The sequence below is a fragment of the Grammomys surdaster genome, unplaced genomic scaffold (genome assembly GCF_004785775.1).
Source record: "Grammomys surdaster isolate TR1022 unplaced genomic scaffold, NIH_TR_1.0 63, whole genome shotgun sequence".
Classification (NCBI taxonomy): Eukaryota; Metazoa; Chordata; class Mammalia; order Rodentia; family Muridae; genus Grammomys; species Grammomys surdaster.
The window spans coordinates 21,175,530-21,188,757 of NW_021604565.1; the positions used below are offsets into that span (position 1 = coordinate 21,175,530).

Sequence of the window (13,228 nt, forward strand, 5' to 3'; positions counted from 1 at the left end):
TTACAAAGATCCATAAAAGGTGGATATTGTCAAACCAAGTCATTGGTGTACTTTTTCTTAATAGTAACTGTTGCTACTACTGACAAGGAGAGTAACTGCAGGATACAATTCTTAATTATTCTTGAGACATACCTTTATATCACTTTGCTCTTTAGGAAGTCTATAAGTAAAAGGTTTATAAAAATACAATATACTTACTTTTTATTTGTATATGATCTAACTTATATTCACCTTAACAATATTTATTTTAGTATTTTAAGTGAGTCAATATTGGAAATTCTCTTACTTGTTAAGTAGATTATATTTTATTTCTAACATTTTAATGTTACATTTGGTAACCATGAAATCTAATACAGTATATTTAGATGTAAAATATCTGACGAGCTCTCCTTCTATCCCTTGTCTTTGTGGTTACCATTTACTCCATGTCATGTAGATTTCCATTTTTATTGGTTCACAGCTGGTTTCCAGCATGAAAACCACTCCAATTTTCTACCAACTTGAACATGTGAAAGTTAACTTACAAGACCGTTTCTACAGCAAATATTCAGCAGGGAATGAAACCAGAGAGAAACACACAGACACATAGGACAATGGCGATGCATTCAGAAGGAACTGTTAGTTATAGTAAGACTCAGTGCCGACCTCTTTAAAATAAAACAGCATTAGTGACCACCACTATATTTTATTAATGAAAACAGTTTCACTTGGAAGTTTCTAAGACTCTTAATTTACAGCAAACTCTGGTGCTCAGCACAGACACTGTTGGCTGGTGAGATAAAATGAGTAGAAGTAGGCAAAGCTAAGTAGAATACTGTCCCGGCTCTGTGGTGCAATGGATAACCCATTGGACTTTGCTAAAAATAATACCACACTGGGGACAGTGTACTGTCTAGAGCATGTGTGCACACACTGAACAAAGCTCTGCTATTTTGCTTAAGATCATGCTTGCTTTAGTTCCCCACACAGAGGTGTCTCTCATATGTAGCATATGTAGGCTCAGCATCTGTTTTGCTTCTGCAATTCAAAATGAAGGGCTAAATGGTTTTGTTTTTTTTTTGTTGTTGTTGTTTTGTTTGTTTTTAAAAAATGTTTTCTTTTACTTTTGAGATTATAATATAATTACAGCATATCCTCCTAGTACTCTTTCAAATTCATGACCTCTTTTTTATTGATTATTGTTACATGCTTGTGTGTATGTGTACATACATATATCCCTAACTATCACCAGCTCACTCTTTATGATGTGTTACCTATGTATATGTTTTTAGGGCTGATCATCTGGAATTGGAGAAGCAATTGATATATTCTTCCTTGGGAAAGACTATTTTTCCCACTCTCAGAATTCCTTAGTTACCTGTATTTCTTTGTGTAGGGTTTAGGCATCTTGGTCTTTCCCTTTACCACTTTAACTGATTTTTAATAGTAAAGTCTGATGCAAATCCACATGATCCCACATGGATCTGTCCTTAAGCAAAACATAGTTATTTCAAAAGGCATTCTCTTCCTCTCTCTCTCTCTCTCTCTCTCTCTCTCTCTCTCTCTCTCTCTCTCTCTCTTTTGTTCCTTCCTTCCTTCCTTCCTTCCTTCCTTCCTTCCTATCTTTCTTCCTTTCTTTCCTTTTTGAGGCAAAGGGAAATAAGGAGGAGTAGACATATCAGCGAATTTATGGACTGACTGATCCAGAGTCTGTTCATGTACCTGGAGCTTAAAACAGACAGGAGGGTCAGTCCAAAGATTGGGTTGGATAGATGAATTAATGCAAGGGTGAGTTTGTTTGCCAGTGAATGAGGAGCTATGTATGCAATGACTCTCTCTGTAGGGGATTAAAGAGAGATTGTAGTACTACAAGAGCCGGAGAATTATACTGAAAAGAGTCAACTATGGACATGCTAATAAAGAATGATTCCTGCAGGATAAACAGAAAAGAATGCTGACATTCTTAAAATCAAACAAGGTGAACCCAAACAGGGATATAAAGCAAGGGCGCAGAGCCTTGATTCCCTCTCATTTATGCATTGAACTTTATAAACATCTACCACGTGCTAGGCCAGATATCTACCACACTCTGAGAGATGAGTAAGTAGACATGAGCTCTCTAAGGGCTCAGGTCTAATAGGAGAGACAGAAAGAGTAACTCAATGATTATTGCGCTTATTGAATGAATAGCATATAAATCCCTCCACTTAGGGCTCAGAGAGCCATGTGAAAGAGTGGAAGAGGAAGCAGAAAGAGTGTAAGAATAGGAGGGGAAGGAGGACACCGAGAGAAGAAAGCCCTCCAAATCAACATGACCAAGGCTCATATGAACTCACAGAGATAGAGGCACCATACACAGGACCTGCACAGGTCTACACCAGGTCTGTTGTGTCTGTATAATGAGTTCAGTGTTTTTATGGGATTCCTAAGTGTGTGAACAAATGTGTCTCTGATTCTTGTTTTTTTTTGGGCTCTTCTTTTTGTCTTGTCCAACTCCAGTGGCTTAGGTATTGTTTTTATCTTATTGTATTTTATTATTATCCCTTAGAAGCTGGTTTGCTTTCTAATGAGAGACAGAAAGGGAATGGATCCAGATGGGAAGGGAGGTGGGAAGAAACTGGAAGGAGTAGATGGAGAGGAAACCACAATCAGGATATATATTGTTTGAGAAAATATTCTATTTTCAAAAAAAAAAAAAAGAAGAGAGAGATGTGGAATATCAGACTTGGAGAAGATATTATTTTCTTCCTCAAGGTGATTTATATTTTTTTTCTGGTCATCCCCATTATTTTCTGTAGGGCTGTGCTTAATATCATTCAATATAAACTGTCCAGCATGTGATAGACTCTCTGATGTGCCATCTCTGTAAAGCAGTTGGCTTTCAGAGGATGCCAAGGCTGTTCTTTTTAGATCCTATTTGCTGCCTTGGGCTCATCTGCTCCTGTTTAGCAAATGATGAAAGAATCCAGACAGAGAAGGCTAGCTGAGTGAAAGGGAGAGCAGATGCCCCCCAGACACACCTAATTGGCTAACTTCCAAAACATCTTCAGGCTTCCTCGAACTTTGATGAAGCATTAAAATCGTGTTTTCAGGGACTGAATGTCTTTTCAGATGGGTGATGGATCCTCTTGCCAGGATAAAAAAGAGTGGATTGAGTCCCATAGCCTACACCTGTCACCATCTCACTTTATTTAGACAGCAATAGGCTGATGAAGAGGGCTCCTGCTTCCTAAAAAGAGGAACAAAACACTCTGCTTTACACATGGGTCTCCAGGCTGTGTCAGCAACGCTGTGGGCACTTACCAAGTAAAATGATCTAGCAGGCAGGAGGAAGTAGTTTATAAGTACAGGTTCCATCCCTCTCTGGTGGAAAGTAAATGGTGACTCAGACACCAGCAGTATCTCAGGGTGTAAAAGAGACTCTCTGGGGTTTTCTTTTGAGCCGACTCATTGGTACTATGTAAGCTCAGGTTTGCAATGACTAAGTTTATGAAGTAAACTTAGCACAGATAAAAGGAGCATGGATAAGTGCAAAGCACACAGTAGGTGTTCAGTTAGCCTTATGGAAAGTCCTGCTTGTATTCATTTACATTCTTTTAAATTCTTCTGCTGTCCTCTCAATTCTTGATATAAAAAGACATATATATATATATATATGTGTGTGTGTGTGTGTGTGTGTGTGTGTGTGTGTTGTTTGTTATGTATATGTATGTACATATACATACACATACAAATATATATATATATAATTTCCCTTTCAATTCCCAGGTATTCTGTAGATTATAATCAACAGGCAAGATCAATTTTATTAATTAAATAAATTGTTCTCCTTTTCCTTTCTATTATTTGTCAAAATATTAAATAAAATCAACAGATTGATTTGGAACATTGGATGTTAACTCAAGTGATACATCTTAGTATAATTCTTCTTCCTTTTTTAAAGTTTAAATCTTTAGAATAATTATTATCATAGTGTTACTATTTTTCTTTTTATGTAGAGTTTCACTATGTAGCATAAGCTGGTCTAGAAATCACTATATATCCCAAGGGGGCCTTGCACTCATGGTAATTTTTCTGTCTCATCTTTCTAAATGCTGGAATTACAGGAGTGACCCATGACATCCACCTTTCCTTTTTAAAAGAATTGTTTTCAAATTCTGATGACTTTTACTTATTGTTAGTATTTCATGTATAGCTTCCATTCATTAGCCATACATTAATGGCACAGTTCTCTACCATCTGATTTTTATAATGAAAAGAAATGCAAGATAATAAAAGAAAGGCTCTAAAATCAGAAGAGTTAAAATGGCTGTCAAAAGTTGTTTTTCTCTCTTCTACATGTTCAGGAAGACCATGTAATTGTGTATGCAGGTTAGGTAACTGTTCAGAGGTGTGAGGCATTTTCTGCCTTTCTAATTATAATTGAAAATACTGTCAGTATTCCAGTTTCAGAATAAGAAAACAGCCACAAAGCATTTAATGCTATCTGCTTTATAAATGATGTTTTTCATCACCTTGTATAGAACTGTTATAGCCAGAATGACTAATAATCCCTCCCTACAGACTATACATCAAGCATATGGGTTTTCCATTATTTCATAATTCACATTGCCTTAAATTTTAGTAGAAGAAGAATTATCCAAGGAGCTTATAAAAATGGGGAGACTAATATTCTGCTAGCAGAGATTCTAATTTAAGAGGTTTGCAGGGAAGTTATGGACTCTCGTAGTTTAGAAAAATCTTCTCTGCGGCTTGTGGGAGTACTGTTGAGATGTACTCCATCTGGGATTTCAAGCCTTTTCTTAAGGCAAATTCCACCCAGAACTCTGCTGCTATGTCACTAATACCTCTCAAAATATTCATCCACATCTCTACAACCATAACCTCACAAAATTTGTTGTTGCTGAAATGTAAAGGTGATTGATTTTGTAGTTTTCATATTATAATGCATTTTTTTGTGAATTTAGGAAAAGCTTTAGTTGTAAGCTCTTGTCTGAAAATTTATAGACCGGTAGAGGAATTCCTTACCAGTGCTTAAACACTGAGATAAACTATCATTCAGGCAAATTCATAGTATTTTAGGTATGGAAGAAAAATTTAGAATTTCTTCAGAAATGAAGACTTTTTGGAATAATGTAGAATTGATATTGAGTCATTTGAGATTACCTAACAAAATTTGTATTAGGGAGTATCATCAATGTGTCTTTATAACTTTGTCCTTCCAGAAAAGTTGAACTTTGTTTAAATAAAGGCCAATATGAAGTTGAAATTTGCAACAAATGTTTTTTTGTGAGAGACTTCTTTGTGCTTTGAACATGTGTGTTTGTAGTAGAAATAAGCTGTCACCTGCTGTTTAAAAAACATTCTTTACCAATAAGCTTCATAAGACTTTCTGGAAGAAATGCTAACATACTTTCTCTAATATGCTGGACTGGGATGGTCCAAAAGAACTTGTAGAATTAAAATCTGTATATCTGTCCTATCTGCTGTGGTAGCTTCCAACCACATATTGGCACTCAGGTATTAGGAATATAGCCAGGAAAACAGAAGAACTAGACTTTTAGGTTGGTTAAAATTTAGTGACTTAAATTTATTTAGAGACACATGGTTAGTAGATCCTATATCTTTCAGTACAGGTCTAGATAATACATTCATATTTCACCTATAGCTGTGGAGTTTATCTATATCAAAGCAATACAGATTTTGAAGTCCAGTACAATATTAAGTTTTAAAAAACATAATCATCAGAATTGTGTTCTTTTTCAAGCACTAAGTGGTTGTAGAAAGAACATTGAGTGTGAATCAGGTTTTGTCACCAATTATCAAAGTTGTCTTTGGAGAAGACACTTGCTTTCCCTAGTGAAATCCAGGGTGCTTAAGGTTTCCATCTGTGACTTTTCCTGGGGAAATATGAGCCAATGCGTATTCATCCCAGATAGGGCAGTATTGGTAGATTTAGAAAAAAAAAAAAAAAACTACTCACATCCAGCTTGGTGAGCCTGAGTTTATTGGGGTTCTGGGGTTCCTTATGGAAGCCTACATGTCTCTCCCATAGCTATATCACCAAACCTCATCTCATGGTTGATGGGTCATGGAAATTGCATCCCTGGATCTCACTGTAAAATTAACTGGTAGCTGTACTGAAGACGGTGTCTTCTCCCCAGAAATTGTTTACTGTTCTTATAACCTTGGGTTGGGGAAAAGGCTTTATGAACCTCACAATTTTCTGAGCTCTCCGAATTTTCTTAGTTTTGTGAGATTCCTGAGCCATATGAGCTCCTCTCTTCCCTGTAGTAGGGGTTGTTTCAATTTACTGTAAATATGCATAACAGACCCCAAGTGTAGTAGGCGGGAATTTATAGTTACCTGAGTAACACAGGTACTCTGAAGAACACAGAGAAATCAGTAATATACTTTTCTAACACTACATTTTTCATCTCAGGGTTTTCTTTACAAGGACCTATTTTGCTTTAAAATTTTTCCATGATTATATCTGTGAAATTACATGGCACCTGTAAATCTCTCATGTGGCCCTTTGCTCACTCTCCTGTTGGATAATTACACCGTTCTGTGTGAACTCCATGTGAGCATATCTGTGTATTCTACATTGTCTCCACCCCTCCAATTCATATGCTGAAGTCCTGACATGTTTTGTCTCAGAAAATGACTCCATTTTAGGACAGAATCTTTAACATTATTGAGAAAAATTATTGTAGGCTCAATACAGAATCGCAGGTCTCATGTATAAAAAGAGTTCAGGACTCCCTGAAGGAAGAGTATGTGAAGATGCAGGAGAGAATATGGCCCAGGGGACACCAGGAAGAGAGAAGAAATAAGCCCTTCTATTCTCAGATCTCCAGCCACTAGAAGTGAAGGGAATATGTTTCTGTTGATGAAGTCATAGAGTCTGGGCCTCATTATTATTGCAGCCCTGGAAAACAAATCTTACTTAAAACACTAGCATTTGTATTTTTTTTTGTCAGAATTGCCCAGAATGGAGAACTTTCCTTGATTGTTTTTTATTCAAGGGAACATTTTATACATTCCACAGGTAGGGGAAACATTTGGATGAACTTTGGTAAAGACTTTTATCCCTTATGTGTATTTATTTGTGTTTCTTTTGTCTTATTTGTTTATTCCTTTATCCTGTTTTTAAACAATCACTACCATGTGACTTTGCCACTGAGATTCTGTATTTGTGGATTCTCTGTTTCCGTTTTTCAGCTTATCATAATTTTAATTATTTAGTGTGTGTGTGTGTGTGTGTGTGTGTATGTGTGTGTATACTACAGCAAATATGTGAAAATCAGAGGAAAATGTGCAGAAGTCCTGACGATTAAGGTCAAGTCTTTTGACTAATAGGCAAGTACCTTTACTTACTGCCCTCTACTTCTAACACCAAGATCCAGTGGCATCTGAGCTCACAAGGAACAGCTTCTGTTATGAACTTCCACTGCAGTCCACATGGCATAGCATCTAGCTGATTTCCTTCAGTGAAAAGCCTCAGTCCCTTTGTTTCTCATATCTAGTTGTGTAGCCACTCTAGAAAAACATCTGGAAATAAAACACAATACACTCAGTTCTTTAGATCCTAAATTCCTTGATGTTTGATTTTCTCATCTTTTGTTTTTCAGATATTCAGTGATCATTTAGCATCTGCTGTATGAAGAAAATTGTAATTATTGACCTTAGATTTCATTTGAATGTTATACCACCCTAGTCAGACAGTGCTTTGATAATTTTTTTCCTGGACTGCCTAGGTGGGTAACAACTCAAGCATAAGAAGCCTCTGTTTATGTGATACTACATAATACTTGAGGTAAATGGTACAGTCTTGTGTGGACATCACGTTCAGATTTATATTGATTTATATCTCAACAGTCTGACTTCCTAAATATACTTTTGTTTAATAAGTTTTTCTAAAAATGAGCTGTGTAATAGTTGATAAAATTCAACAAAGCCCTAAATCAATTTGGAAAATCAGAAACTCATATCTATTCAGTGAGGCTGAGTTGAGTCTATTAAAACTGATTTTTATTTTAATTACAAATGGCCAGCTTGGAGTGATAACATGTAAAGACTCTGAGAAAATAGTTTAAAAGATTAAATAGAAAAAATATCAAGGGATATATGCCATAGCAACTCTTTTGTATTATATATCATTCTTTATTTGACTTATATGCATTTCAGAGGACAGTTCACAGTGGTGATGAAGACAGGCCTGAGTGCTGATGCTCGCTCAGTTCACTATATTAGTAAATGGAAAGGCAGGGAAGAGATGAAAGGGAAAACTGGAAACAATACAAAGGAAGAGCTAGATTTTAATCTCCCTGTTCAGTTCACATGCCAGATTTTTTTTTTAACAAACGGACATAAGGACATAGAAACCATCTGCCTGAAATTCTGTTGATTCGATAAATAATTTCAGAAAGCCTGGGGGTGGATGTGTCTCAGTGTGCAGGATACCTCACCAGAAGAGGGTGTGTGAGGTGCAAGGAGACTTAGTGGAACTTGGAGTCTGTTTCACACTCTCAGCATCTCGCTGTGCTATATAAACCGAAGAGCCTTATAAAGGCTCTACTTCAATGATCTTATTTAACAGATGAATACAATGAGGCCCAGAGGAATCTAGGAATCGGGACAAAAACAGATGTTTGTTAATTTACTTGCATATCATTTTGTCACGTGAACAGTGACAGTAATTAACATTGAGATACTGCTGTGTTAAAACCGAGTAACTGCATTTTGCAAATATTTAGGCCTGTTGCTTCTGAGATCATTGAAGTTACTAGGTATTTAAAGATAATAACACAATGATGGGTTTAGCCATAAAAGGGTAAATAGTAACAAGAAAAAGTGAACATTAAGGGCTGAATGATAGACTCAGCATAAGAACTCAACCATACAGATGCAGAGATCACAGGCAGAATAGCTCAGAGCCAATAAGTTCAAATCTGAATGAGTCTCTGACTAGTTAGGTACGTTTGACAAAACTTATAAGCCTTACATCTTTTAGCAGGCTTGTCTTAAAGTGAGAAAAGTAATTCTTTCATGGCCCTGTATCTATCCACATGAAACATGATTAAGACAGTGGGTGGCGGGGCTGTGAAATGTATCCTGTGATTTCAATTTCCTTAATCCAGAAGCTTGTGTAATCAATTTTCTTCTTTATTGTGACATCCACTAAAGGGTTAACTTCCAATGTGTAGATTAGGGAAAAGGTGATGAGATACTGTGAGTAGCTTGCAGGAAACAGGGACTTTCATCTTCTCGAATACTGTCTTTCTTGCTGGTTTTAGTGACAATATCAGTCATAGATGACAGGTTCACACAACAAGCAACTCAGACCCTCAACCCAACAGTTGTGAAGACAATGTGTTCATAGCTCATTGAGTTTTGGAGTTAATTCTTTTCCAGTTGAGTCCTGATTACAGTACTGGAAATGGACCCCATCTTAGCTAGCCCAGATTCCTGTCTAGTCCACAAAGATATAAGATAATAAATGCATGCAATTTAAAGCCACTGAATTTGGGGATGTTATGTAAGTGATGTGTGCAAATACAAAGTTGTGAGTTGAATGGTAAAGATAAGTGATATTATAATAAGAATTTAAGTAGGGGCACTGAGAAGGCACATTGACACAAGGTGCTTTCAGATAAGTTGGTATTAGAGAAATAAATGGCTTCTATTATACAAATAATACACACAATAGGAGTGAATAGAGATTTGAGAGTAGAAGCATGATCCCAGAGACTTCAGCATGGAAGTGTAGAGAAGCAGAAAAAGAAGTATTTCAGACTGCTACCAGTGAGCAACCTGTGAACACAGAAAACCAGAAAACATGGCTTCTGAAAAAATCATTGGCCTTGAACTTAATTTTATTACAGTATGTATATGTATGGGGATGGAGGGTGTATGCCACAGCATCTAATTGCAGGTTAAAGGATAATTTTCAGGAGTCAGTTCTTACTTTTATTCTGAGGTTCTCAGGGATCCAATTCAGGTTGTGGGCCTTGGTGGTGAGTGGTTTTACCTTCTGAACCTCTCAGGAGCCCATGTGTGGTTTTCTTAGAGGCTGCATTAAGACAGCTGTTCCTGTCTTCTCTGTTTTCAGGCCAATGTGTATAAGCTGTATGTATCAGTAGCCAGGGGGTCTTATTAACAATGGATTGCTGGCATCCCCTCTTGAAATATGCCTCAATAGATTTTTAGTTGAGGCCAAGAACTCACATTTTGATCAAGTTTTAAGGTTGCCTATGCTGGTGTTAATGCTGCTTTAAGTTCCACTATTGTCCAAATTTATCTAACTGTAGTCCACAGAGTATTTGTGGGTATTTTGTCCATTTTCCTGGTTTTATGAATTCAACAATTTATTGATTTCTTAGTTATAGGCATTGGGCCAAGCATTAGGTAGAAAAATATCCAATATCTACTAGAGTATTTATGCATAAACATTTCATAGTATAGTCCATGGTAAGTCCAACAGCAGAGGTACCAGGTGGAGGAAAAGTGTGTGCATAGAAGGCATGTCAGAGGAAGTTTCATATGGGCGGTTTTAATGCAGGGTGATGTTTTAACGTTGAGTTTTCTTTCTTATATTTTGAATTTTGAGACAGAGTAGTTTTGAAAGCCTTCTGCTTCTGGCTCTCAAAGGCTAGAATTACAGGCATGTGGAACGAAAACCAGATTACATTAGGGTGATCCAAAAGTAAAAATGTCTTCTAGGGATGAGTATATGCAAGGACAGAAAAGGATGAGTAGGTGGATGTATGCATCTGATTCCAGCCATTGCCAAACACCCAAGTTAGAGAGCAGCGAGATTAGAGAAGTCAATGAAGGGATATGGCTGCATTTGTCTTGGATTTGCCCCAGTGCTTAGCATCTTACATCACACCAAGTAGTGATTTATGGATAGGAACAATGACAGTTACTCCAAAGGCAACTTGTGTTGAAATTATTGAGCTTGTTCCAATCAACAGTTAACAACTCACAGAATTAAAATGGCTTTCCTAAAAGGAAAGAAAAGGCAAAGAGAATGTATTATATGATTGTATGTTTTTGAGATATACTGAGTACGCAAATCTGTAAAGACAGAAAACAGCTTAGCAATTGCTAGGAGCTGAGGGGAGGGACTCAGGGTGGGTTGTTAATGGCAAGGAGGTCTCTTTGGAGATAATAAAGGTATTTTGGAACTAGAAATGACATTTGTGGATTTATTTGAATTACTAAATGCTATCCAAACATACGTTGCATAAAGGAAATTTATTTTTAAGTGATTTTGTCTCAAGTCACAAAATATTGACATGATAATTCTAAATTTAATATAGTATTTAACAGTTTTGCATTTATCAAAAATACAGATTAGGACTATTATAGTTTTTGTGCATGTCTAGAAAGAAATATCAGGGAACTTGATTGAGTAATCAAAGCAAGAACCCAACTGAAACAACAAAATGAATTTTTTTAGGGATTGTTCACAAGTTAATTCGTCAATGGACACATCAAAGTCTAGACATGTAGATAATTTCAATATAGACAACCTTTTCTTCTTTTCTTCCTGATGACATTGCTGACTGGCAGGCCTGTATTGTTATCTTCAGGATTAATGCCTTCAACTGGCACCATGTCAATTATACTGCCTTTCATCTAACTCATAGCTAAGAGAAATCTCTCTAATATTGTAAATGAAGAAAGGATTAATGTCAGGTTATCTCAGTATGTTCACTGCTTTCAGGAAAAAAGGCATTCTTTTTATTATTTTGTTATACTTTTAAATCTGTACATGTTGCATTATGCATATCCATATGTATGGAGCCCATGCCTTTAAATATGCATATGGAGGACACAGTTCATGTCGTGATATTATATGTCTTTCTCTGTGATTCTCTGCCTTTTTGTCTTTTTGAGACAGATTCCCTCAATAAACCTGGACCTTGCTGTTTGAAGTACATTGACTGAATGTCATTAAATTTGTATTTATAACACTCAAGTGAAAAATGAATGCCTTGGCATTTATGCTTTACTTGAGTGTTATAAATACAGATTTACAGCAAATTCTAAAATTATGGGAGATACCAAACTGTATGAACATAGTTATTATTATTTTGTGTAGTTCTTTCTTTGCAGCTTTTTTAATAGAATTTTTCAAAAGCTTGATTTGGTCCTCTGAGGCAGAGAATCAAGTTTATGATGCTTGCTTTCACAGCAGAGCACATCACAATTCCCTGCTAGGTCTTTATTTTTGTATCTTCTGCTGTACTTCACTTCCCTACCTCCACTTATTACTATTGTTTAAATTATGCTTACCAAGGTTATAGGCTTACAGACTTCTTGGGAAAATGTAGTGCTCTTTCATTCATCACTGGTTTTCCTTTGTAGAATGGTATTACACTATTACACATTCCCTCCATGCTTTATACCTGCATTCCTTTCTAACTAAAATAAATTTAAAGTTACATTTATCTAGTGTGTGTGTGTGTGTATGTGTGTATGTGTTTGTGTAATAGTTTGTATATGCTTGACCCAGGGAGTAGCACTATTAGAAGGTGTGGCCCTTTTGGAGTAGGTGTGTTACTGTGGGCATGGGCTTTAAGACCCTCATCCTAACTGCCTGGAAGCCAGTCTTCTCCTAGCATATGAAGATGTGGAACTCTCAGCTCCTCCTGCACCATGCTTGTCTAGATGCTGCCATGCTCCCATCTTGATGATAATGGACTGAACCTCTGAACCTGTAATCAAGCACCAATTAAATATTTTTTTTATTAGATTTGCCTTGGTCATGGTGTCTGTTCAGAGAAGTAAAACTCCAACAAAGACAGTGTGTGGATCTGTATGTATGTAGGCATACATCTGTCATGGCTTATATGTGGAGGTCAGAGGACAACTTGTATAAATAGGTTCTTTCCTTCTATTACGTGGGGCCAAGGAATCAAACTTAGGCCATCATGTTCATTGACAAGTACATTTACCTACCATGACATCTCATCAGTACTGACGTACCTCCTTTATAGTGCTATCTTCTCATAGAGTCAAGTGCCTGTCTGGGTTTTTATTTCAACGACTAGACTTTTATGTCCAATATCCCCAGATGTTACTTGCTGTGACTGTTTTTGCATCTTGTTCCTAGTACTCTCCCCTATTTCACTGAGCATTTAAATATGTTGTTTAATTTTCTTTTTTCTCCATTAATTTATTTATTCACTTTTCAGCCTGATCACAGGCCCCTCCTTCCTCGCCGTTCCCTCTATTG

The 13,228-nt window shown here is 36.6% G+C and overlaps 1 pseudogene across 1 annotated transcript in view; it reads left to right on the forward strand.

Moving 5' to 3' along the window:
* The window catches only part of LOC114620372, a 117,546-nt pseudogene that overhangs the window by 82,577 nt on the left and 21,741 nt on the right, over positions 1 to 13,228 (forward strand). Inside the window, exon 3 of the transcript XR_003711312.1 lies at positions 7,614 to 7,739. The product of XR_003711312.1 is annotated as a protein SMG5 pseudogene (transcript). The remainder of the gene's footprint in view (positions 1 to 7,613; positions 7,740 to 13,228) is intronic.